Source organism: Eschrichtius robustus, chromosome 17 (assembly GCF_028021215.1).
Source record: "Eschrichtius robustus isolate mEscRob2 chromosome 17, mEscRob2.pri, whole genome shotgun sequence".
Classification (NCBI taxonomy): Eukaryota; Metazoa; Chordata; class Mammalia; order Artiodactyla; family Eschrichtiidae; genus Eschrichtius; species Eschrichtius robustus.
This window is the reverse complement of record NC_090840.1, coordinates 43,138,979-43,166,016: the sequence shown is the minus strand read 5'-3', so window position 1 is coordinate 43,166,016 and position 27,038 is coordinate 43,138,979.

Sequence of the window (27,038 nt, the reverse complement as noted above, 5' to 3'; positions counted from 1 at the left end):
TTCAAGAAAACTAGATGCCCAATTTTTAAAGCTATCTCTCTATTTTTATATCCTGGCTATTAATTCAAACATTTTAAAAGTTTACTGGTTGCAGAACTATGACTGCAAGTTGCTTTTGTCCTGTGAACAGCCAGTTTGTGATTTCAGATATGTCAACATGTCAAATTTGAGGCACCTACAAGTGAAAAATTCTAATATAAAGACCAATAATTTTGCCATGGGTAATCAAATCACTTATTAATTAGGCATCTAGTCATAATGACTGCAAGTTGTGAAGGTGAATAATTGACAAACAAGTAAGCCAGTATTTTTCACTTTTATACCCAGGATCTTTAAGTGTATCATTTTAGTTTGTATAAGAGCAATGTCAATATTTACAAACTTCAATATCTATAATTTTTTACTTACAAAATACATGGGCATTCTAAAGGACTCTGTGAAAGGAAACATCACAGAAATCAGAGCAAAGGATAGCTTGATTTAAGATTACTAGGTGTGAGGCTATGTGTAATGTGAATCTGTGTTCCAAAACAGGGATATTTGTCCCTCGTAACTTCTAAGGTTGAGAGTAAGTGTGACAGGGACACACAAACTACTTGGACAGCAGAAATATTGGTTATTTATAGAAGTTGTCTAATAGTGGAAGATGACCAATACCTTGGAAATTTGAAGCTTTTGGGAAATTACAGCTCCTCTTGTAGGGAGAGAAAAACCCACTGAATCTGAGGAAAGCTGAGTTTGGGTGCTACCTCTACATTAGAGATGGTAGGGTTGGGGACCAATCTCATTTAGATTCCTCTAGAAGACGGGGCTTGATTTCAATCTTCAAGCAGCTCAACCAGAGCTTCCAGGGTCACTAGGGAACAATTCTCATTGCATCACAGTCATACACCTTTTTGCAGATGCAGTGGGACTAGAATCTATTACAACTTGAGGAAAATGAAAGGCAAACTATCACTGAGGGTGGATACTATGTCTGTCAAGCAATTTTAGCCAACTCAGATGATTCTGTCACTGGAAGAGGTCCATAGTCCATACTTTGAGAAACCTTAGTGTATGTGTGTGTGTGTACGTGTGTGTGTATGTGTGATATATATATATATATATATATATATATATATATATATATATATATATATATATATATATATATATATATTATAGACTGACATTCAGTGGATTCAAACATCTCTATCTACATATTCATGTCTGTATATATCTACCTATGAATGATTGTATTTTCCAAAGAAGCCATAATAACACCACATGCTGTTCTAGAACCTTGCCATTTTCTTAGAAAAATGTATAGCCTAATTCCCCTCTCGTTGATTCCGAGTGGGATTGTGACTTGCTCATAACCAATAGAATGTGGTGGAAGTGACTGTATGAATTCTGATGCTTGGTAATAAAAGGTAATAGGGCTTTGGCCTTGGGAGCCCAAACCCCAGTGCTGGTGCACAGCTCCAGGTAAGCAGCGCCACTGCCCTGAGGCTGTCGTGCTGTGAAAGTCCAAATGGATTCGTGTGGAAAGACCAGGTGAAGAATCTCTGTGGCTGAATGAAGAGAGAGAAGCTTTGCCAGCCCCCAGCTGCTCCAACTCCAGCTACCTTCTGACCACATCTGCATGAGTCCCTCATTTAGGAAGAACAGCCAAACAAGTCCTTCCCAAATTTCTGACCCAGAGAAACTGAGAAAAGATAAAATTCTTGTTGTTTCTGTAAGCCGCTTCGTTGTGGAGTGATTTCTTATCCAATGATATAGCAGAAATCCCTCTGTTGGTCAGTCATTTTTTTTTTTTAACACCTTTACTGGAGTATAATTGCTTTACAATACTGTATTAGTTTCTGCTGTATAACAAAGGGAATCAGCTATATGTATACATATATCCCCATATCCCCTCCCTCTTGCACCTCCCTCCCTCATGCACCTCCCTCCCTCCCACTCTCCCTATCCTACCCATCCAGCTGGTCACAAAGCACCGAGCTGATCTCCCTGTGCTATGCAGCTGCTTCCCACTAGCTATCTATTTTACATTTGGTAGTGTATATATGTCAACGCTACTCTCTCACTTCGTCCCAGTTTATGCTTCCCCTTCCCCGGGTGTTCAAGTCCATTCTCTACATCTGCGTCTTTATTCCTGTCCTGCCCCTAGGTTCATCAGAACCTTTTTTTTTTTTTTTTTTTGATTCCATATATATGTGTTAGTATATGGTATTTGTTTTTCTCTTTCTGACTTACTTCACTCTGTATGACAGACTGTAAGTCCATCCACCTCACTACAAATAACTCAATTTCGTTTCTTTTTATGGCTGAGTAATATTCCATTGTATATATGTGCCACATCTTCTTTACCCATTCATCTGTCAATGGACACTTACATTGCTTCCATGTCCTGGCTATTGTAAATAGTGCCACAATGAACATTGGGGTACATGATTCTTTTTGAATTATGGTTTTCTCAGGGTATATGCCCAGTAGTGGGATTGCTGGGTCATATGGTAGTTCTATCTTTAGTTTTTTAAGGAATCTCCATACTGTTCTCCACAGTGGCTATAACAATTTACAATCCCACCAACAGTGCAAGAGGGTTCCCTTTTCTTCACACCCTCTCCAGTATTTATTGTTTCTAGATTTTTTGATGATGGCTATTCTGACTGGTGTAAGGTGATACCTCATTGTGGTTTTGATTTGCAATTCTCTAATGATTAGTGATGTTGAGCATATTTTCGTGTTTGTTGGCCACCTGTATATCTTCTGGGAGAAATGTCTATTTAGGTCTTCTGACCATTTTTGGATTGGGTTGTTTGTTTTTTAGATATAGAACTGCATGAGCTGCTTGTATATTTTGGAGATTAATCATTTTTCAGTTGCTTCATTTGCAAATATTTTCTCCCATTTTAAGGGCTGTCTTTTCATCTTGTGTATGGTTTCCTTTGCTGTGCAAAAGCTTTTAAGTTTCGTTACGTCCCATTTGTTTACTTTTGTTTTTATTTCCATTTCTCTAGAAGGTGGGTCAAAAATGATTTTGCTGTGATTTATGTCAAAGAGTGTTCTGCCTATGTTTTCCTCTAAGAGTTTGATAGTGTCTGGCCTTACATTTAGGTCTTTAATTCATTTTGAGTTTATTTTTGTGTATGGTGTTAAGGAGTGTTCTAATTTCATTCTTTTACATGTAGCTGTCCAGTTTTCCCAGCACCACTTATTGAAAGGCTGTCTTTTATCCATTGTATATTCTTGCCTCCTTTATCAAAGATATGGTGACCATATGTGCATAGGTTTATCTCTGGGCTTTCTATCCTGTTCCATTGGTCTCTATTTCTGTTTTTGTGCCAATGCCTTACTGTCTTGATTACTGTAGCTTTGTAATATAGTTGGAGGTTAAGGAGCCTGATTCCTCCAGCTCCGTTTTTGTTTCTCAAGGTTGTTTTGGCTATTCAGTGACTTCAGTGTTTCCATACAAATTGTGAAAATTTTTGTTCTAGTTCTGTGAAAAATGCCATTGGTAGTTTGATACAGGTTGCATTAAATCTGTAGATTGCTTTTTCAGGATGTTGATTCTTCCAATCCAAGGACATGGTATATCTCTCCATTAGTCTGTGTCATCTTTAATTTCTTTTGTCAGTGTCTTATAGTTTTTTGCATACAGGTCTTTTGTCTCCGTATGTAGGTTTATTCCTAGGTATTTTATTCTTTTTGTTGCAGTGGTAAATGAGAGTGTTTCTTTAATTTCTCTTTCAAATTTTTCCTCATTAGTGTATAGGAATGCAAGAGATTTCTGTGCATTAATTTTGTATCCTGCTACTTTAACAAATTCATTGATTAGCTCTAGAAGTTTTCTGGTAGCATCTTTAGTATCTTCTATGTATAGTATCATGACATCTGCTGACAGTTACAATTTTACTTCTTCTTTTCTGATTTGGATTCCTTTTATTTCCTTTTCTTCTGTGATTACCATGGCTAAAACTTAGAAAACTATGTTGAATAACAGTTGTGAGAGTGGACATCCTTGTCTTGTTCCTGACCTTAGAGGAAATGCTTTCAGTGTTTCACCATTGAGAACGATGTTGGCTGTGGGTTTGTCATATATGACCTTTATTATGTTGGGGTAAGTTCCTTCTATGCCTACTTCCTGGAGAGTTTTTATCATAAATGGGTGTTGAATTTTGTCAAAAGCTTTTTCTGCATCTATTGAGATGATCATATAGGTTTTATCCTTCAATTTGTTAATATGGTGTATCACATTGTTTGATTTGCATATATTGAAGAATCCTTGCATTCCTGGGATAAACCCCATTTGATCATGTTATATGGTCCTTTTAATGTGCTGTTGGATTCCGTTTGCTAGTATTTTATTGACTTTTTTGCATCTATGTTCATCAGTGATATTGGCCTGTAGTTTTCTTTCTTTGTGACATCTTTGTCTGGATTTGGTATCAAGGTGATGGTGGCCTCATAGAATGAGTTTGGGAGTGTTCCTCACTCTGCTATATTTTGGAAGAGTTTGAGAAGGATAGGTGTTAACTCTTCTCTAAATGTTTGATAGAATTCACCTGTGAAGCCATCTGGTCCTGGGCCTTTGCTTCTTGGAAGATTTTTAATCACAGTTTCAATTTCAGTGCTTGTGATTGGTCTGTTTATATTTTCTATTTCTTCCTGCTTCAGTCTTGGAAGGTTGTGCTTTTCTAAGAATTTGTCCGTTTTTTTCATGTCGTCCATTTTATTGGCATATAGTTGCTTATAGTAATCTCTCATGAGCCTTTGTATTTCTGCAGTGTCAGTTGTTACTTCTTTTTCATTTCTAATTCTGTTGATTTGAGACTTCTGCCTTTTTTTCTTGATGAGTCTGGCTAATGATTTATCGATTTTGTTTACCTTCTCAAAGGACCATCTTTTAGTTTTATTGATCTTTGCTATTGTTTCCTTCATTTCTTTTTCATTTATTTCTGAGCTGATATTTATGATTTCTTTCCTTCTGCTAACTTTGGGTTTTTTTTTGTTGTTGTTGTTCTTCTTTCTCTAATTGCTTTAGGTGTAAGTTTATGCTGTTTATTTGAGATTTTTCTTGTTTCTTGAGGTAGGGTTGTATTGCTATAAACTTCATTCTTAGAACTGCTTTTGCTGCATCCCATAGTTTTTGGGTCATCGTGTTTTCATTGTTATTTGTTTCTACGTAATTTTTGATTTCCTCAGTAATCTCTTGGTTATTTAGTAGCATATTGTTTAGTCTCCATCTGTTTGTATTTTTTATATTTTTTTTCCTGTAATTCATATCTAGTCTCATAGCATTGTGTTCAGAAAAGATGCTTGATACGATTTCAATTTTCTTAAATTTACTAAGGCTTGATTTGTGACCCAAGATATGATCTATCCTGGAGAATGTTCCATGAGCATTTGAGAAAAAGGGGATTCTGTTGTTTTTGGATGGAATGTGCTATAAATATCAATTAAGTCCATCTTGTCTAATGTGCCATTTAAAGCTTGTCTTTCCTTATTTATTTTCATTTTGGATGATCTGTCCATTGGTGATAGTGGAGTGTTAAAGTCCCCTACTATTATTGTGTTACTGTCGATTTCCCCTTTTATGGCTGTTAGCATTTGCCTTATGTATTGAGGTGATCCTATGTTGGGTTTATAAATATTTACAGTTGTTATATCTTCTTCTTGGATTGATCCCTTGATCATTATGTAGTGTCCTTCTTTGTCTCTTGTAATAGTCTTTATTTTAAAGTCTCTTTTGTCTGATATGAGAATTGTTACTCCAGCTTTCTTTTGATTTCCATTTGCATGGAATATCTTTTTCCATCCCCTCACTTTCAGTCTGTATGTGTCCCTAGGTCTGAAGTGGGTCTCTTGTAGACCGCATATATATGGATCTTGTTTTTGTATCCATTCAGCCAGTCTATGTCTTTTGGTGGGAGCATTTAATCCATTTACATTTAAGGTAATTATCAATATGTATGTTCCTGTTACTATTTTCTTAATTGTTTTGGGTTTATTATTGTAGGTCTTTTCCTTCTCTTGTTTTTCCCGCCTAGAGAAATTCCTTTAGCATTTGTTGTAAAGCTGGTTTGGTGGTGCTGATTTCTATTACCTTTTGCTTTTCTGTAAAGGTTTTAATTTCTCTGTCGAATCTGAATGAGATCCTTGCTGGGTAGAGTAATCTTGGTTGTAGATTTTTCCCTTTCATCCCTTTAAATATGTCCTGCCATTCCCTTCTGGCTTGCAGTGTTTCTGCTGAAAGATCAGCTGTTAATCTTATGGAGATTCCCTTGTATGTTATTTGTTGCTTTTCCCTTGCTGTTTTAAATATTTTTTCTTTTTATTTAATTTTTGATAGTTTGATCTATATGTCCTGTCTGGTTTCTCCTTGGTTTTATCCTGTGTGGGATTCTCTGCGCTTCCTGGACTTGATTGACTATTTCCTTTCCCATGTCAGGGAATTTTTCAACTATATTCTTTTCAAATATTTTCTCAGTCCGTTTCTTTTCCTCTTCTTCTTCTGGGACCCCTACAATTTGAATGTTGCTGCGTTTAATGTTGTCCCAGAGGTCGCCGAGACTGTCCTCAGTTCTTTTCATTCTTTTTTCTTTTTTCTGCTCTGTGACAGTTATTTCCACTATTTTATCTTCCAGGTCACTTATCCATTCTTCTGCCTCAGTTATTCTGCTATTGATTTCTTCTAGAGAATTTTTAATTTCATTTATTGTGTTGTTCATCCTTGTTTGTTTGCTCTTTAGTTCTTCTAGGTCCTTGTTAAACGTTTCTATTATTTTCTCCATTCTATTTCCAAGATTTTGGGTCATCTTTACTATCATTATTGTGAATTCTTTTTCTCGTAGATGACCTATTTGCTGTTCATTTGTTTGGTCTGTTGGGTTTTTACCTTGCTCCTTCATCTGCTGCGTATTTCTCTATCTTCTCATTTTGTTTAATTTACTCTGTTTGGGCCTCCTTTTCAGAGGCTGCATGTTTGTAGTTCCCGTTGTTTTTGGTGTCTGCCCCAGTGGGTGAGGTTGGTTCAGTGGCTCGTGTAGGCTTCCTCTTGGAAGGGACTGGTGCCTGTGTTCTTGTGGCTGGGACTGGATCTTGTCTTTCTGGTAGGCAAGGCCTCATCCAATGGTGTGTATTGGTGTGTTTGTGAGCTTGGTATGATTTTAGGCATCCTCTCTTGTAATTGGTGGGGTTTTCTTCCTGTCTTGTTAGCTGCTGGGCATGGGCATCCAGCACTGGAGCTTTTGGCCATTGGGTGGAGCTTGGTCTTAGTGCTGAGATGGAGATCTCCAGGATAGCTCTCACTGATTGATATTACATGGGACCGGGAAGTCCCTGGAGTCCAATGTCCTGGACTCAGCTCTCCCACCTCAGAGGCTCAGGCCTGACACCCGGCTGGAGCACCCAGACCCTGTCAGCCACATGGCTCAGAAGAAAAGGAAGAAAAAAAAGGAAGAATTAAAAAAAAAAAAAAATTAAAAAAAAATTTTTTTAAGTAAATAAAATAAAAACTAAAACAACTTTAAAACTTAAAAAAAATGAAGAGAGCAACCAAATCATTAAACAAATCCACCAATGATAACAAGCATTAAAAACTAAACTAAGATAAACATAAAAATCAGAAACAAGTTAGTTGCAGACAGTAAACCCCAAGTCTACAATTGCTCCCAAAGTCCACAACCTCAATTTTGGGAACATTCGTTGGCTATTCAGGTATTCCACAGATGTAGCGTTCATCAAGTTGATTGTGGGGATTTAATCCACTGCTCCTGAGGCTACACAGAGAAATTTCCCTTTCTCTTCTTTGTTCGCACAGCTCCTGGAGTTCATCTTTGGTTTTGGCCCCACCTCTGCATGTAGGTCACCCTCAGGCTTCTGTTCCCAGCCCAGACAGGAGTGGGTTAAAGCAGCGGCTGATTAGGGCTCTCTTGCTCTCTCAGGCAGGGGAGAGAGAGGGGTATGGTGGTCATAATTGGAATGCAGGACAAGCCTGCAGTGGCAGAGGCTGGCGTGACATTGCAACAGCCTGAGGAGTGCCATTTGTTTTCCCGGGAAAGTTGTCCCTGAATCTTGGGACCCTGGCAGTGGTGTACTGCACAGGCTCCTGGGGGACGTGTGGGTAGTGACCTGTGCTTGCACACAGGACTCTTTTTGGCAGTGGCAGCAGCCTTAGCATTTCATGCCCATCTCCGGGGGTCCGAGCTGACTTGTGCCCTGGGGTCTGACTTTTGAAGCCCAAGCCTCAGCTCCCAGCCCCAACCCACCCTGACGGGTGAGCAGACAAGCCTCTCAGGCTGGTGAGGGCTGGTTGGCACCAATCCTCTGTGAGGGAATCTCTCCGCTTTGCCCTCTGCACCCCTGTTGCTGCGCTTTCCCCCATGGCTCTGAAGCTTCCCACCCACCCACCCCCTGTCTTTTCCAGTGAAGGGGCTTCCTAGTGTCTGGAAACTTTTCTTCCTTCACAGCTCCCTCCCAGAGGTGCAGGTCCTGTTCCTATTCTTTTGTCTCTGATTTTCTTTTGCTTTTGCCCTACCCCGGTACGTAGGGTGTTTCTTGCCTTTTGGGAAGTCTGAGGTCTTCTGTCAGCATTCAGTAGGTGTTCTGTAGGACGTGTTCCACATATAGATGCATTTTTGATGTATTTGTGGGGAGGAAGGTGATCTCCATGTCTTACTCCTCTGCCATGTTGAAGGTCCCTCTGTCTGTCAGTCCTTTCTTCAAAGAGCATCTTTAAAAGGGGAGAAGCTCTAATTTAAATAAGATGGTGGTCTCAGGACCATCTTCTTCTCCCCTCTATGGCACCCAAGGCATTTCAATGGACCATGAAGACTATGTGGAGTACTCTGTAGTCAAAATGATGTTTTTGAAGACAAGCAAAGGAGAATCTTGAATCTCCAACCATCCATAAACAAGCCCCAAAGAGAGAAGAAGCAGGTGTAGGGAAAATGTGTGCTCAACTGTGTGTTCATTCAGCAGGTAGAAAAGCAATTGATTTTCCTCCTTGAATAACATACAGAGTCATTAATCTGACAGAAATACTGATACGAAAAGCTAACAAATTCAGACCACTACACCACAGTTTGGATAGTGAGAATTAGGGGTAAACTTTGGTCTTTGGTGGCCATGGCTTTCCCAGTTCTTGAAAAACATCTCAGTTCATGGGGAAACTGAACCACACAGATAAATTAAAAGTATGTTTGGGGAAAAACATCAATATTTGGAGAGCTTACTACCATGCATCACAGAAATTTACCTTATCACATGCAGTGCTTTAACATTTTAAAAATATAACTATATTATTTCTAGAGTTCAGGTGAAAAAATTGAAGCTCCATCAGAATAAATATTGTGGTGTCACCCAGATAATAAGGAGCAGATGCTTGAACTCAGGTTTGCCTCCTACCAGAGTCTGGGTGTCCTTCACTTTATTGTTCTCTGTAATATGCCTCAGGGCCTGAAATTAACTTAGCAAAGAACCAAGAGAGATTCTTCTAGCTCTGCCATTCATTACATTGAATAATGTGTGATTGTTAAGTAACATTTTTCTCTAGTCCACAGACAGGACACATTTATTTCTGCACCTTAAATCTCAATGACATATCTTGCCTTTCAGACTCCCTGGGCCTGAAAGCTAAGTGCAGCTCAGTGGAGAGAACAGCATTCCCCTAACCTCACAGTGGCTGGAATGAGTATCTTGCCAGCGACTCCACTGTCTTTTTGTTACTGTACCTCCCAAATCCATCATAATTCCATGTCTCTAGAGAAGGCACGTGGCCTGCATCCCAGTCCCCTTCGTCCCAAGGAGTTTTCAATTTGGAACGTGGGAACAAGATAATCATTAAGAGAGACACTCTGAAGTCACTCTGCCTGGATTGAAATGTCATCCTCATTACTTTCTGGTCATGTGATCTTGGATGTGTTTAATGAAGCTCCCCGTTGAGTATGGTTAATCAAAACGTGTCATTTCCAGGACTCTGAAAAGCAGATGCAAGACAGATTTAGATGTGCAAGTACTGGGGAGAAGCATCTACAAAGCATAAAAAGGAGAGAGAGAGCAAGAACAGGCATAGAGAAACTTCTGACCACAGTGCAGGTCTAACACCCATGAAAAGAGAGTGGGAGAAAGAATCATGTTGGAAGAGCCTCACACTGCAGTGCAGTTCTGAGAAAGTCTTGGCCAGTCTGATGGGGAGTCCCCAAGCAAATATTGCCCATTAAAGGAATCCCAAGTTGAGCACAGATATCTTGGCTTTAGTACCACACTGTCCTCAGTCATTGGCTGGGAGCAGCCCAGAGACAGGGTGGTCTTGGAGTGAAAGCTGTGATAGATTTCCAAATATATGGCAGCTGGATAGTCTCCAATAACTGCGGCTCCTCACAGCCCGTTAGCTCTTGAAGGGAGATCTGAACAGGTTATGCTGTTATACAGAGTTACAATGTAGCAGGGCTATTGCAATGCAGAAATGGTTTAATCCCTGGAATGCATTTAGAACAATGTTCCACACATAAAGGTGTTCAAAAGAGTATAACAGTTACAATCACCTATAAGGAAGCACAAGGATGCATTTAAACATCGGGGTTACACATGTTATTCAACTTAATTGGGCAGCCTCAAATCCCCATTTGCAAACAGACACCTGGAAAGTGGAGTGGGTCCTGAATTCGTGAGTCAAAATCCTGCAAAGTGTCTGTTTATTAATGCTAGAAACTGGAACTAGAAATTGCTCAGTCTCAATGGTCATTCATTATCTTCTTTGAGCACTACCTCGAAGCACAACTTCTTAAAATGACAACTTCTGTAATTCCTTTGTTGGAGCCTATTTTCTCTCTCTGTCTCATTCTGTCTCTCTCTCTCTTTCTCTCTCTCTCTCTCCCTGTCACCCTCAATCTTGGGTGTCACTGTTGCAATAACTGGTTTGGCACAAATGTCTTACATGCTTAAAATCAGCATCTTTCATTTCAACATGGCTTAGCAATCTTTCAACACCTGACCTGGAGGAATTCAGAATTCAGTGAGGTACATTCTCAGCAGGTGACCCATATTCCTTTCTGTCATAATTTTATTCTTTTCTCTTTTCCCTGCCTTTACTTCACCTTCATCTAGCACTGGTCCTATAAGAGCTTTGTCTCTTGGTAACATCATGGTGGAACTATCACTTTCTTCTATCAATTTATTTACCACCAGGTAGAGATAAAGGCTATAGAAAGAGTTCATTCAAACTACTATTGATAGTAATCTACCTGAGGGCAGAAGTGAGGCAATGAAAAGTAAGGAAACAGCCTAATTAGTTTATAGGCTTTCAGGCCTGAAGGCAATATATTTCAGACCTGAATTACTGTATTGGTTACAAGTATCATTGTGCCTAGCATAGTGCCCCGCTCAGGATAGCATACAATGAGTATGTATTAAGTGAATGAGAAGAAGCATTTTAAATCATGTTTATCTAAATGACAGTATCATACATGCTTTTTGTTTGAGGAATCATTCTAAACCCTAGTTTGGGAGCTTTTAAAATATACTGGTTCCTGGGCACACTCCAGATCAATTAAATCAAAATCTTTGTTGGTAGAGCCTACCTATGGGTATTTTTTAAAAAAACATTCCTGACGATGCTAATATGTAGATAGATTTGAGAACAACTGGTTCTAGAGGAAGTTATTAGAGGTGTGTCAGGGCCTCTTGGGGTATTCACGGTTTACTTTTCCTCACTGGGCTACTCCCATGACAAGCCACAACATGCTTGCAATTACTTGAATTCTTACATTTTCAAAATTTAAAATTAATGTCCTCATAGCGCTCTACTCCATAACAGATCCAATTTGTTTTAACATGAAACTTTTCTTTTCACACACACACAAAATCTTTAAGTAAGGGATCCGTGATAACTCCAGGGCTTCTTGCCCTCCCAGCACACCACCTGTGCCCCTCTCTCCCCAGCTCTAGCACTGGGTCAAGAGCTCAGACATCGACATCAGATATACCCAGGTTTGGAGTCCATCTCTACCACTTATACTTGTGTATTCTAAGCAAACCTCTTCACCTCCCCAAGCCTTAGTTTTCTCATCTATCAAAAGGGGTTGTTGCGAGGATTAAATACAATGAAGTGCTTAGATAACGGGTCTGGTACATAAGTTTTCAGCTATGTTCGTGTTACAGTGTTTTGATGTATAAGCATGTGCTTTTATTCTGTGTTGCTCCTGGGCAGAGTTGGTACCATAACATGCCTAGTTTTATGAAAAGATGAAAGAATTGAGAAGAGGAGTCACTGGAAGGTCAAGGAGGGCACAGATAATGCAACCAAGGCTGGAGGAAAGAGGAGAGTAGGATCTTGCTAGTTTCTTCTTCCATACTCGTGTATAAAGCCTGCATGGTCTCTAGTTGGGAGACAGGGCTGGAGTGAGAAGGGATTTGACCATGCCTTCAGTTCTGCCATCTTAGGAAGCTTCCCTGTGGTGATGTTTAACCTCCTCCAATGACTCTCAGTCAAGGGGATTTTTCACTGAGGTTTAAACTCTGAACAGGTTCCAAGTTGCAAGACTACCTGAATGCAAATGAGGACAGTGGTCACTGCAAACCAAAATGTGCTGATTTAGGTTTATGAAGCTCAAGTCAGTTGACCTGGCAGCTCTGGTGTGAGATGAGGTGGAACTTAAATGTGCAAAGTGGTCATTTTCCAGGCATCTGCCATTTGGAGTCAGACGTTTCTCATGATGAGAGTCTTGCTCATCTCTTTTCTGTTGACAAAAGTGTTTGGGCCACGGTTGGCAATAAGGAAGAATAATAATGCTTATAAAACGTCACCTTACATTTGTGTCGCATGCTACATTGAACAACACGGTGTCATATCCATTATCGTATTTGATCCTTGAAGCAATTCAGTGAACTAGAAAAATTACTGCAGCCTGAGATTAGGTATATTCTTAAAAGATCCATGGTTGCTAGCATTCATTTAGAGTGTGTATTTCTAAGCTTGTATATACAATGACCTCCCTTCTGTTTGCACTGTATATAAATTTTTACTTTTTAAAAATCCATTTGCCTTTTTAAAATCTCCATATCCTTTGACCCTTTACATCTTGTTCTAATGTCTCTCTAACATTAGTAAAACTAATTATTGAGAAGAAGTACATATTTGAGACTGAACTCTTGGTTGAATTTCTGCTAGAAGTGCTCCCTGTAACAGGTGTTAAATAAGTTCATTTGTCCTTCCTTCCTTCCTTCCTTTTGTTGTTGCTAGGAAAAAACTCTGTGTGTGTGTGTGTGTGTGTGTGTGTGTGTGCGCGCGCGCATGGCCTGAAGAAAGGCAGGGGTGAACGGTAAAGAAGATGATGGGTTGAATTAATCAAAGTGAAGAAAATCATAAAGTTTCAAAGGAGGTCCTTTAGAGGTTAAAGGCAGTTATCTACAGAGATATGAATTTATAGTAACTCTGATTTTGTGGAATGTATTTCTTTTGGTAAAACAATGCTATTAGGCTCTGCTTGTGCTGCTTAAACTGTTTCACTGTATAGAGTGACACTTAAAATCAATGATAACTAATAATTTTTTTCAGTAATTTTATGTTTAGGAAATGTATTCTTTTCCTACTTTTGTTAATGTTTATCATGATCCTTTCCCTAAATGATTCAGCCTTGTATTTCAAGATCTTTATTTTGCCAGATGGTAGTGAGATCACTAATACAGCAATCAGGAGTTCCCATACATGCAGAAATGTAACCATCGGAGACGTGTGTTAACAGAGTGAGAATTATATTTTTTATACTTGAGAATTTTACGATTCTTAATGAGATTAATATGTTTATATATTGTTTATATATTATAGGATATGAATGACTTTTAAACAATTAAAAGGCCATATACATACTTGCTCCAAATTATTAACATAATAACAATAATAATAGTTTAATAGATAAGAAATTTTTGAAATAATACCTAACATATGGTAGAAACATAAACCTATTTGTCTGACACTTTTTTTTTCATTTGATTTAGGCTGAATTTACCAAATATTTTGATAGAGGAGTGGCCATTTAATATTGTGATTAAAAGCTTAGACTGAAGTCGGGTAGAGCTGCATTTGATTTTTGATTCTGATGCTTACTAGCTAAATTTCCCAGACCCAGTTTTCTCATCTGTACAATGGGGACCAAATTTGTAACTAAAAGAGATTCTAAAATTATAAAATAAGATAAAGAATGTGAATTGCTTAGCACAGTGTGTATTATAAAGTCAGTGTTCAGTAAGTAGTACTATTGGTATATTGTTACTTACTAATAGTCATTAATTCAGTTGTATTAGCCAATATTCACCATATCTTATGTATTCTGTAATATATGTATTTTTTCTCTTAGACTGTCTAAAAGCAGAATATTATGTGTTTATAAATATATTTATTTTTTAACTACTTATTGAATGACTGCTATGTGCTGGATAACTTGCTAGAAGCCAGGTTTAGAATGGTAAGCTAAGCAAAGCCCCTTCTTACATGGAAATTTTAGTCAGTATGAGCAATCGATAATTAACAAGCAAACTAAAAAAAATCCACATTTATTTGTTTATTTAGCAGCAGCGCACTGATCAAGGATTCTTGCATAAGTCTTCTGAGAACCAGGCTCAGAGCAATTGCCCTGGGATATGGAGCACAGTGAGGAATTATTGGTAGGCATGATTCTAGAAACTTCACTGTTTCACTTGGGAGCCCTGGGCTCTAAAGTAATTCACTGTACGCATGCGACTTCTGCATTTCCCGCCATTCCACAGAGCAGAATGGATGTGTACATTTCCTTCAAATCACCTTATCAGTGCTCAGCAAATTATATAAAATGAATAAATAGGTTAAGGGCCATTCTTTATAAAGGCCCATCAGTCAAGATGTTCAGCAACTCTAAGGCATGCTGAATGCAGACAGTGATAAAGTAAATCTGTTTTCCCACCTTCAATTATTCCCTGGTTAAACAAGATATGCCTGCCCCCCTCACTTAGTATTCAAAGTCTTAATGGAAACAAGAAAGAATTCTTAAAAGATAGACTTCCGGAGTGTCGGTGCATGAATGGAGGAGGACTTTATATTCTAATGATGGAGGCTTCTGTAGTAGCTACACGAGGGGAACGTATCTGGGTGTGACATCCATAGAGGTTTCTTCCCAGAGTTCTTGGCGTCTGAGTTAAAGTCAAGCCTCTTCTAATGCCTTGGGTGGTTACTTCAAAAGACCCTAATGAAAGCACTCAGAAGGAAAGAAAAAGTTTCCTCCTGGCTCTCCATAGTGAATTACAAACTGGCATTCTCTCCTCCCATTCTTAAAACTCGAAGGGTAGTACAGGCAGCGATGCTGACAGTGTGCATTCGCAGATGCCACCATATGGGTCTCGGAAAACTAGTTGCGCTGATGATTCCCTGCACATGTAGGAGACAGTTTGCATTGTTGGCATCGTCCCTGCACAGAAACAAGCACAGCTTAGCAAGGCTGAGCAGATGGCACTAGATCTGGTGCCAGGGAAGCAGTGAATTAAAGGTTATACCCACCAGGTTTGATGTGGTGCCAGTTTGAATTGGTACAGAAGCTTCAGCCCACCTGCTTATTGGCCTCATGACATCTGGCATCTTTTTATTTTATTTTTTAAAAATAATTTGGACTGAATTGAAGGCAGCAAGGAAAAATGTCATTTTAAAAGCCAGTTACAAGTCAATGGATTTAAACTCTTAACAAAAAAAGGCCTACAGGCCCTCTACATTAATGTTTTATATTAATGATTTTTATAAAACCTTGGGGAAATTACACATGGATGTGCTGAATTGCGCTGTAATTTATAGCATCATATAATAGAGAGGGTGGACTGCTAAAAACTGGCCCAAAGTTGCTAAATAGTGACAGCAGAAAAAGGCTATTATCTGTAGCCTGTACATTGTAATTAGGAATCAGGGAGGAAAATAAACTTGTTTCTATTTATTCTAACGATTTTCACATTGTAATAATGAGAAAACATTGTGGCATTTCACACAGAAGCACACTCTAAAAGGTGTTTTTCACCTTTGGTTTGCTCCCATACAGTTTTTCTATAGCAGCGTATTAGTTATGCTGTATTTCAGCTGTAATCCCCACTTGCTCTGCACACATTCATACACTGTGCACACAAATATGCAACATACCGAGCCCCAGGGTAGCAGTGTGTGCCTACTGAAACCAGTTTGTATGTCTCCTCCGTTTGGGATTTTCATGTCTGCTCCCTGGGTGTGAAATGAAAGCATGCCATGGAGTTGCACTCCGAGGTGATTAGCTTGGTAACTAAGCCTTTTGATTCAAAGTGTATATAAGGCCTGGCTTAGAGCATCCATGATTTATTGATTTTAAATGGACTTTTAATGATACTGTATCAAGCCCTGCATCAGCATTCTAGAGGTAAAAGAAATTATCGCTAAGCCAATGGATTAAATGTCTAAAATTGCATCAACTTTTCATCCCACAAATCTGACTTGTATCATGGTCATACTGACTTTTTTTTTTCTTCCCATTGGAATTGGACTGATTTTTTTCTTCTTCAGAGCTTGTAACAACTTTGAAGTTTTGTGGCAGTGTAGTCTTCTTTTCAGAAAAATACCTAGAGAAGAGACATTGATAAGGAAAAAAAGAAGTAGGAAGTGCTTCTAAATTCTGCTCAAAGAATTTGGAGGGAGAAAGAAGAAAAACTAGCAGCATACCTCTAGTTGTGAACAGAAAAAAGACTGGGAAGGCAATAATTTATTCCTGTTTTGAACTCTGTAGACAGTCAACAGGCAGAGACAGTGAAGAGGCAGCAATACCAATATAGTCCTCAGAATATAAGGTTTGGTGTCTGATTGGGAAGGCTACATCCATTCCATTAGTTCTGGGTAAAATCTGGGAATCTACTGTCTGTCTTGAAGCCTTTAATTGAATATTGTAATGACTTCTTAATATTAAAAGTATTATTAATTATTAATGTTAAAATATTAAACACATTAAAATTATTTTAAAATATTAAAATGCCATTAATTATTAAGATTAAATATTAATTAATTTCCAATTCTGAATTGCATGAACCACAACTATATTTTTTTTTCAGTGGTAAATCCAGGTCAAAAAAAAAAAAAACAACAAAAAACAACTACTTCCCAAGGTCAAGAAATTACTAAGGGAAAAATAAAGTTCAAAAAATCTTCTAAGCAACAAGACTAGAAATGATGTTGGAGTTCTACAGACCCATTTGTTGTTATCAGAATCCTTAGGTTCATCTAAGTTTGCAGATGGAAAAAAATCTCAAGTTGATTTGATATAATTTAAAGGAAATATTAATCAGCATTTCAGCAATAGAGTAAAGATGGGAAAAAATAAAACCACCCACATAGCAGAGCCTTCCTAACGTTGGAGCCACTTAGAACTTCCTCCTGTTCATGTACCTAACTCATTTACATTTGATACTTCTTCAAAACTCTATTAGACTGGAATTTCTTTCACAGGCTTCTAAGGTGTTCTTCTATAATAATGCTCTATCATTTTTGCTATCCAAAGACATCTTACTGTTGTCAGAGTCAAAACTTATACATTATTTAGTGTTATAAATAATTCTTGTTATAGACCAGGTACTAAATTGCTACTTCATACTCATTGTAGCAAGATAATCTGTTTCAAATTTCTCCAGATAAATAGGTAGCCCAATATATTCCAAGGGAAATAAAAGAAGTATGTTCTGCTTCTTCAACTGAGCAGTTTTAATGAGGCAATGGTTAAAAAAAAAAATTCCCCAATGAGAGATGGCACTGAAAGTTGTAAAGTTGTAATCACAAGGAGATGATATCCAAGCATAATTTTATTTACAATGTATCTGATAACATTACCTTCTGGGCTATCTATAATATATTGCTGAGTATGCTCTCTCAATACATTTAAAATCTATTCATTTTTAACAGACACAGGGTTGGTAAAAATGGTTCTGAAAAGTAAGTGAAGAGCTCTATGGATTAACTGGAAGGCAAGATCCTAGGAACTTTTCTTAAAGCAAAACAGATTGTGGATTTTATATTTATCTTTTTTCAGTATTAATTTTGAATATTTATGACCAAAAATTTAAAATGGGTGCTTTAAAAATAAATCCAGAAAATCAATAATTTGCCCTCACGTTAATCAAATACAAGATAAAATTCTTGAAGATTCAATTTACACGGACTCTGAAACTGAGAATAATGGTCACGTGGATTTAGCTCAGCCAAATCCTGCTCTCCAGCCATTATCATCATTAAAGTATATTGTTGCTTTGCTTAAGATACGATTATATTGCAGAGTAAGATAGAATACAGTTCTTGGCACGAAATAGGAACTCAAAAGATTTGATGGATTTATGAACCAGGTAGTGAATCATTTATTCATGCTTTCTTTCATTCAGTATTATTGATGGAACATGTATCATGGAAGTGGCTAAGAACTCACATTCTGGAGACGGATTGCCTGTATTCAAGTTGGTTCTGCCTCCTGCCAGCTGCGTGATTTGGGACAAGTTACTTAACATCTCAGTGCCTCAGTGTACTCCTCTGTAACATAGAGAAACTACAAATACTAATAATACCTACCTTATAAAGTTTTATGAAGAATGTATTATATTTATTAAGAATTTAGAGCAGTGTTGGGTACGTTGTGCCATATAAGTATTTGATCAATAAATAGATACATAAAGATAGGTATATGATAAAATTCCCAGCACAGAGAACAGAACAAAATCTCTATTCCCAATGTGCTCAAAATACTCAGGTATTCTTCTAGCTCAGAAATGCCTAATGTACACACAAAAAACTTTCAATTTAAATGAAAGTTTAAGTTATGGGCTCAGAAAGATGGAATTTACCAAAAGATCACATGATGATTAGTATCCCTTCAAATAGACGTACCTTCTCTTTATTCTGTAGGCAAAATGATGAAGTCATTGAGATATGCGTTCATCATTCCCAGAATCTTCTTCCTTTGTAACAGCTCTTCTCATTTAAAGGAGATATGATCTAATATCAGCTTACTACGCTTTTTAGTTGATATTCTAATTAACTTTGTATGTTTGTGAATAATTTCCAGTGTCTCTTCAACCATGCATGTAAAGATTTTAAGCTTTTTTCCATAATGATAAAATAAAAGCATTTCATCCCTTTAAAAGATTTTTAGTTAGGGCTTGACCAGTAGAAAATTTTGGGAGAGGAGCAAAGGGGCCCCAGAAGAATTAATATACTATAAACTATGTTCTCCACACCCTGTCAGTCTCAAACATCTATTGATTCCACATCGTTTCTTTCTCTATCCCCAGCACCACTGCCTCAGTTCAGGCTTTCATCATTTGCCACCAGAACTGCTGAAGTCTCTTTCTTTGCTTCCCAGCTTGCTTGTTCTTCCCCTATATTCCATTACCTGCACTACAGCCAGGATGAGCTTTCCAAATGACAGCCCTGATCATGCTACTCTCAAGCTCAAAAATGTTCTAACAGGATAGCATACCTCAGCAGAGGTTCTAAACTTGGTTGCCCATGACACTCATCTGACTGAGCTCCTTGTCTCTGAGGCTGTTGATTCAGTATGCTTTTGATTAGACCCAGGGATTTTGATGAAGCCACTCCATGACCAGTGTTTGAGAGCCACCAGCCAGAAGCAAAAGGCAAGGTACATAAACACGCTCAGGATTTGTCCTTGCCAGTCTCTCTCCACTCCTGCACACCTGAGCCCCTCCAGCTGGAGTTCCTACCTCCACACCTTGCAGGTGCTTCGCTCCTGGCCCAGTAGTCACCTCCCCTTTGTGACCCCTGGTGACTGCTCTGCAACAGTTGGTAGCTCCTTATCTAGTATTTTCCAGCTCCTTCTCTAGTATTTCCACTCTGCCTAGACTACATTGCACACTTCCTTACTTTTATAATTACGAGAATTTATATTGCATGTAGTGCTGGCATAATGGCATTTAAAAATGCACAGTTCAACTGGACAAAAATAATCAATGCAAAAAAATCCATTTTTCATTTATATCTGTTGGATAACATTAAAGACAGTTCCAATACATAGCGCCCCTCCTCCCAATTTTTTCTCTCTTTCCAGTTTTCTCACACCCATCTACCATAGTACCTTTCTCTTCCAAACTCCCTGGAGATTCTCCCACACACCCAGTCTTACTTGACTTTTATCCTTCTCATCCATCTTCTTTCCTCCTGATTTTGCAATTTGAAAGTTTCAGAGAAAAATAACACTTCCCTTAGAAGTCTGGAAATGCCAAAGAACCACAGCTGTAGTTGTATTTAGTGTATAAGAGTTGTTTCTAGTGGTTAGAGAGAAGGGAGATTTGGGAACAATCATACAAAATCCTGCCATTTCAGCCTGAGCTCCTTCAAAACAATGATGTCTTAGTGATTTTGATTTCTCTGTACAAACTCAGATCTCAAAATACATTATAATATTAGGTGACCAGTGTGTTTTTAGTATGTATTATACCTACCTACTTATCAGAATTGCCTTAAGGAAAATGTAATTTGTTTGCTTTAGGGTAATATAGAATCAATAATGTTGGAGGGTAATTTGTCTTTGTCACAATTTCCTCTTTTCCTGCCACCATCTAAAGAAAAAGTCTTCTGTTTCTGTGTGTTCCGATCACCATAGTTATGTAACAAATTGCTCCAAAGTTAGTGATATAAAAAATTCTTTATTTTGCATGCAGATTCCTTAGGATAAGTATTCAGGGAGGACTTGACAGGGCAGTCTTCACTGGCGTTATGTGGTTGAAGTCAGAGGGCTGCTGTCACCTGAAGGCTTGACTGGGGATGAGGATCCACTTCGCTGGGGCTATTGGCTGAATGTGTAATGCATATGCGCGGAGTTGCTAGGGTAGCCTCACGACATGACATCTGGCTTCCTCCAGAGCAAGTGGCCCAAGAAGCTAAATTAGAAGCTGCAGTGCCTTTTATGATCTAGCCTCAGAGTCACACATTGTCACTTCTGCCCTGTTCTATTGATCACTCAGGGCCAGTGTTGATTCATTTTGAGACAGGACTACACAATGTTATGGATATTGGAGATGTGCATCATTGGGTATCATCTTGGAGACTGGCTACTCTCCGAATGTCTACTCTTTCCTGAAAGATAAATTGTGCACTAATTTAGTTGCTGTAACTGCTGTAAGGAATAGAAAGCATGAGGTATTGAAAAACATAATATTTTGTAGCTGGAAAAGATCAAGAGGTTATAGTCTAATTCAAGTGTTCTTAAATCATAGATCTGGAAGTAGCTTTAGGGATTAGCTAATTCAACCATTTAGTTCATAGATAAGAAAAGAGAGGCTCAGAAAGAACATTTGTGGCAGAGCTGAGACAAGTGGTCAGAACTGCTGTATCACAGGCCAATAAATAATCAAATGAAGCAAACACAAACGAAACTCTCTGGGAGAATCTGAGAAAGAAAACTGCAAATGTGTTCTTTGATGTGTAAAAGTAATCTGAATTTGAGTAAACTTTATAAATTGCATATTTTTTGATGAAGTATCATGCAGTATATTTGTGGGTTTTTTTCTTGATAAAATGCACTGCACACTAATTTGCGTGGGCTTTATTTGCTCACAACACTATATTCTATTACATGTTCCTAATTGTGCTAATTTACTGATCATACAGTGTGGTCACTGGCTCAGAAATTAAAATTAAATGGAAGATTTTCCATTCATTTATCTCTTAACCATTATAGAAATATTAAAAGAGAACTTTAAACTAAGACATAGAGTAATGAAGATTTTTTAAATTAATTGCATAAGTTAATTAAAATCTTAGAAAGCACTTAATTAAAAGGCAAATTGTGCAAAATAGAATGTCCTGAATTCTGTTTTTCATTGCCTAGAAATTAAGTCCAGATAAATTTCACTGTTTCTTTCAATATGAAGTTCTTTTAGCTACTCTAATGAAGGTCACAGACAAATCTATTTTTAAACTACAGCTCTTCCTTCATTATTTTGACAACTTGAATTGAATATCACAAGTTACAGAGTGCAACTATTTTATAGACTTTCTTTGCAATTGGAATAAAAAACAAATAAAAGTAGACATAAAAAGGGTCATTTGATTTTGAAGGTTTTACTACTGCTACAGTTACAGATTGACATACGTAGGGATAAAAATACTGGCCTTGCATTAGTTCTGCCATATATTTTGCTTTGGCTCCTTAAGAGAATAGGATGTGACAGGGGAGAAATATACATTTTTCAATCTGTTTTTTCTTCGGAGAAAAATACACCTCATTTCTATGACCTAGGAGAACACTGTGCTGGGATAAGGTGATGTGTCAATGTGGAGGTGTAACTCTGTGCAGTGTTTGGGCTTAATGCAGGGTGGAGGAGTCTGATAGTTTATTTGCATTCTATCTACATTGCCAAGTATTTCTTCATGAGAGCTTCATTTTTAATTTTTGAGACTAAAATAGTTATAGCCAGCTAATTATTTAATCTATTTTTCTCCATTTAACATACACATAGGTGATTTTAAATATTATTTTCCTGTAGCTGCAGTCCTAATAATTAGCTATTTTTACTAGATATTCAGCTAAATGGTAAATGCAGCAGGAGCTATGCAGAGTCCAAATGTGAATAATCATTTAATTCTAGATTATTTACTACCCTTGTATTTTAAAATCATCCTACATAACATGTTAAAAGTATACTTTACATATCTATTATTTAATGACCCATACTGCTGTATCCTAGTCTCCTGTTATTATACAAGCAAACCACCCACCGAGTTTTCTCTGTGTAGCTGAAGGCCCAGAGCAAGCTCCTGAGACTATAACTGTCGACAAATATGAGTCTTTTTCAGGGCAAAGGAAATGACAATAGAGAGAGTTAGCAGTTTTAACTTAAACTGCATTTTAGTTGAGGCCTGTGTGTAAGACAGTTTTAGAATTGATGCTTTGTAAAATTCATAATGAACAAGGGTTAAAAAATTTATTAATAGACTGGTTATTTTATAGGTAAAATTTCTAATGGAAAAAATATACATCCAACAGAAAACCCAAAATTGTATTATATATGTCCTTTATGTCCTTGTAGTTTGAATGTAGACTTTATTTCTTGCCTCTGATTTAATGGTCTTTTTTTATCCCTGCTTTATTACTTTGTTATTGTGAACTGCTTTGCATCAATTCGATACCAGTTTGAAAAACTGTTGTTGTAAAGTATGTAATACTGGTACTAATTTTGTAAAATCTCCAAATGCCCTCTCCATCCCTCTTGTTTGTTCTTTATTTCTTTCCTTCCTTCCATGTTTGCTTTGGCTTACAAACTAGTGCCTGCCTAGTGAGTTAGTTAAAATGGCAACATTAATTTTTATGCGTGGAAGCACATCAGCTACACCGGGAGGGAAGGGGGTGGTGAGGAGGAAGGAGTCAGGTGGAACAAAACAACTGAGCATGTATATTGCACCAAGCTGTGCTGTCACAAGAAAATGCTCTGGCAATCATAAAGTAACATAAGCTTTTTATCAAAGATGCCAGTGAACAAAGGGTTGTAATGATTTTCATGAAAATCCTTTTTCTTGGCTTGAAAGCTTCTTCTCACCACTAGGCCATTTAGAATGTTCACCTAACCTACAGTCTACTTGTTCCTTGTTTAAAAGTTCCACTGTCAGGATAGGGATAGAGGAGCATTTAATAATAAACAGACAACAAATATGTAAGAAAACAGACAAAATTAAAATTGCGAGAGTACCCTGTAGCACCTTTATGGTTCTTTACAGTTTCTGGGAGACAAAGTAACCTGTTCACCTTGGCCCTTCCAACAGTTTTCCATGCTCATGCTATTCCAGAAGTGTTGTCTGTCCCACTTTTGCTGGTTGGCATTCCATCATGGTGAGATCCCCTGAGAGTTTGACAAGTAAGCAGGATTGGGTCCTGGAGACAGTGCATTCTTTGAAGCTAAAAATCTTGGGTGTAAGCCTGATGTCAAAAGTTACTATGTGTGAGAATATGAACTAATCACTCTGATTCATGGTTTTTGATCTGTAATTCACATTTTTAATCATAAAATTACCTTTCCAACTTCCCAACAGGATTTTGAAGGCTATCAATAATAATAATAAAAATAATAACAATAATAGTAAGTTTGTTTACCATGGCAATTTATCAGTCCTAAAGCACCAGCCAGCACAAGCATGGTTCTTTGCATTACTCTAGCCAACATTGCCCAATGTCTCTGTGGCTTCACATATAAGGCTGGGAATACGCCTGCTAGAATAACAGCTCGTCTAAGGCAGGGACTGTATTTTACTAATCCTCAGTGCTGCTCATCTAGCTCATTACCAGGCATTTAATAAATGATCAATAATGTTTGCTTAATAAACAGCTAAACAAATATGGTAGGCAACCATCTGAGAGGCAAGTTAATTTTGCATTTTATAATCTCTAGAGGTACAATTAGTCTAATGAAGGGATGCTATAGGAAGACAGATATAAGAAAGGTAAAAATTAAATCCAAAAATGCAATAAGATATCTTGCTACCTTTGAATTTTCTTAGCAGAGCTTATTGTATTCATCAGGAAAAACGAGGTGATGCTGCAATAACAAACAATACCAAAGTTCAAGGGCTCCAAACAATATCATTCATGCTCTATATCCATCATGGGTTGGAATGGATACTTTGACCATTTGAATCACCCAGGCTGATGGAACAACCATTATCTTGAATGTTGCTAGTCATCAGAGTTGAGGGAAAATGAATGTCCTGCGGAGGTTTTTGGGTGGATAATTAAATGCTGCAGCCTCTGAGCTTTTCCACTCACAACTCACTGGCCAAAATTAGACATTTGTACCCAAACATGAGGAGATCAGGAGATACAGTCCTAAACTGTACCCAGAAAATAACAATATTAATGACCACTATACCCAACCACTTACTAGGATGTTGTAAAGAGAATTAAACAGAAGTACTACAAGGGAGACTGAACTATGAGAGGTCAATCTGTAATTGGATGATTCTGTAGATGTACTTATTTTCAGAACCCCTATGCAATGTCTGCAAGCTTTATTTTCATTTAAAAATTTAGTATTCATTACACTTGTACTATGACTTCTTCTAGGCCAGTAAGTTCTAAATACACCTATGTCCAATGGCTTTTTATAATTATTAATTCTATTTCAATTGACTTGCATTTGTGTCTGTCGCCCTTTTCTGGGTGGCTTGCTATAATTGTTATATTCTACCATGTTTCCACAGCTTTCAATATAGAAATGTCCACCAGTTCTTCCAAAATTTATTTTCTCTTTCAAAGAAGCACACTTTAGGGCAATTTCTCAGTGTAAGATAACTTCTCAGTGGCCATAATGAGAAATATTTTTTGGAAGACTAGAATATACTTAAGAGGGGTTCATATTATATGGACACTGACTATGAAGGAAAACTGAAATTCCAGGCAACATCATGGGAAAGTACAGCCTTCTTCTAAGACGGTAACCTAGGGAGCCATTCTCCTAACAGAATGCTATTTGTGGTGCCATATCCTGGCTTTCTAATATACCTTGCATCAGCACGGGTCTGTCTGTACACAATGAGCAGAGACAGATTTCTGTGGCTTGAGTAGTTGTTTTACAAAGGTAAAGCTAAAGTAAAGAAACCTATTGCCTCAGGTAGAATAGAAATCCCATGATCAATGCATAGAATCTGGTGTTCTGGTAAATATGTAGTTCTTCTTCTGCACTGTTTTTGTTTGATGATTGTGTGTGTGTGTGTGTGTTGGGGGTGAATTGATTATGAAAAACCCATGACTAAAATCAGGTCTCAAACTCTTCTTCTGAAAATATTGTTAGATGTTATGGTGTTTAAAGGAAAAGCAGAGGACACAGCGGCACACAGTGGTAAATGCATTTTATAAGAATCCTCACAGATAACAAATATGGTCACAGTGGCAGTTAAATCCCTCCTCCTAAGCGCATCTCAACATACGGTGACTCTCGTTGTGTTATTTTGCCTATAATGTTGTGGTTATCTGGGCTTGTGACAGTGGAGTAATTACAGGGTTCTACCCTCCCATTTTTGTTCACTGGTCTCTTAGTGAGAAAACTTAACAGTCATTTGTCTAGGCTACTCTGAATGAGAAGCAAGTCTTCTCCTCTCTCTTGCTGAATGATAATGAGGCAATGAGTGTGTTCCCCTTGGAAAGATGTGCTGACCTGTCCATGTTGGAAGCTCGATGTGTTTAACAGTCACTGTCATGAGACTGTGGAGAAAGTAGGGCAAGACAGTATCTATGTGGTGACTAAATATACACAAATGCCAAGGATGTACACCGGAATTTGGAGAGTTCTCTTAAGTGACTGTCATGTGAGGAAGGAATGTGACAGAACTGCCATCTCATCATAAGCGAGGTATGTCACAACTGATAGGTAAGGACAACACATCACTGTTTAATGGCTCTGGTTTAAAAAGAGCAGTATATTCTAGAATTTTCAAAATGGGAAAAATTAGCTTAGTTTGAAGCCAGTCTCTCTCAGTGTGTTCGTATCCATCAGCCTGAGAAAATAGAATTCTTATTTGAAATTTATCTTTGATGCAAATGAGACTCAGAAGAAACAAATGTGAAGTCCTTCATAGCTCAATTTATTCATCATGAATTCTTACTCCTGATGTGTGACTTCATTTTGCCAAATTGTGTGGTTGGGGAATTATAATATAATTGATAAATTCAGGCCAATTGTGACTGAGGAGAAAGCAGGATATGGCAGTAAAACCATCACAAATACTCAATTCAGAATGTGGAGAGCCAGATATAAATGCCTAGCTGTGCAGTTTAACATACTTTATAGTCATACACAAATAACTTTGAAGGCTGAGCTTTCTTTTCATTTTATTTTTTTTTAAAGTCCCGCACATCCATTAAAACTGTTACTATAAAGATCATGTAAGTTATATAGTGTAAGCATATCCATGTGCACTTAGCTCATGATATAAAATGTGAGGATTCTGTATAACTAAAAAGTGCCATGCTTACTTTTTCATATTTTATTTGATAGTTTTGCCTTATGCCTTATTTGTTGGTTCCCCCAGA